General features: G+C 67.7%; 1 protein-coding gene across 1 annotated transcript in view; it reads left to right on the top strand.

The window, feature by feature from the left end:
• LOC104914442 (beta-1,4-galactosyltransferase 3) overlaps window positions 1–499 on the top strand; it is a 2,684-nt gene that overhangs the window by 1,412 nt on the left and 773 nt on the right. The window lies entirely within an intron of this gene.

Below are 499 nucleotides of genomic sequence, written 5' to 3'. Positions count from 1 at the left end.
GGGCTCTGGGCTCTGCTATGGGGCTGCCGGGCTCTGCTATGGGGCTGCCGGGCTCTGGGCTCTGCTATGGGGCTGCCGGGCTCTGCTATGGGGCTGTCGGTGCAACCGTCCCCTTTTTAACCCCTTCCTCCCCCGCTCGCTGCCCAGGTTCGACCTGCTGATCCGCACGCAGCGCATGTGGACTCAGGACGGGATGAACTCGTTGACCTACACCCTGCTGGCCAAACATCTGCACCCACTTTACACCAACCTGACCGTGGACATCGGCACCGACCCACGAGCCCCACGGGGCCGGCGGGGCCGCGAAGGCCAGAGGTACCCCGACAACCTCTTCAGGGAGGAGATGCTGCGTAAAACACCCGCTTTGGGGGCTTTGGGCTTGGCCCCACCCCGCATCCCGGCCCCGCAGCTCCCCACGGCGACGGGGAACGACACCCAAACTTCATCTGGCGGGGTCCCCGACGGGGACGGCGCTGTGACGGAGGCGGGGACCCTCCCG

This window comes from Meleagris gallopavo, chromosome 27 (assembly GCF_000146605.3).
Source record: "Meleagris gallopavo isolate NT-WF06-2002-E0010 breed Aviagen turkey brand Nicholas breeding stock chromosome 27, Turkey_5.1, whole genome shotgun sequence".
Lineage (NCBI taxonomy): Eukaryota > Metazoa > Chordata > Aves > Galliformes > Phasianidae > Meleagris > Meleagris gallopavo.
This window is presented reverse-complemented; position numbering and strand designations above follow the sequence as displayed.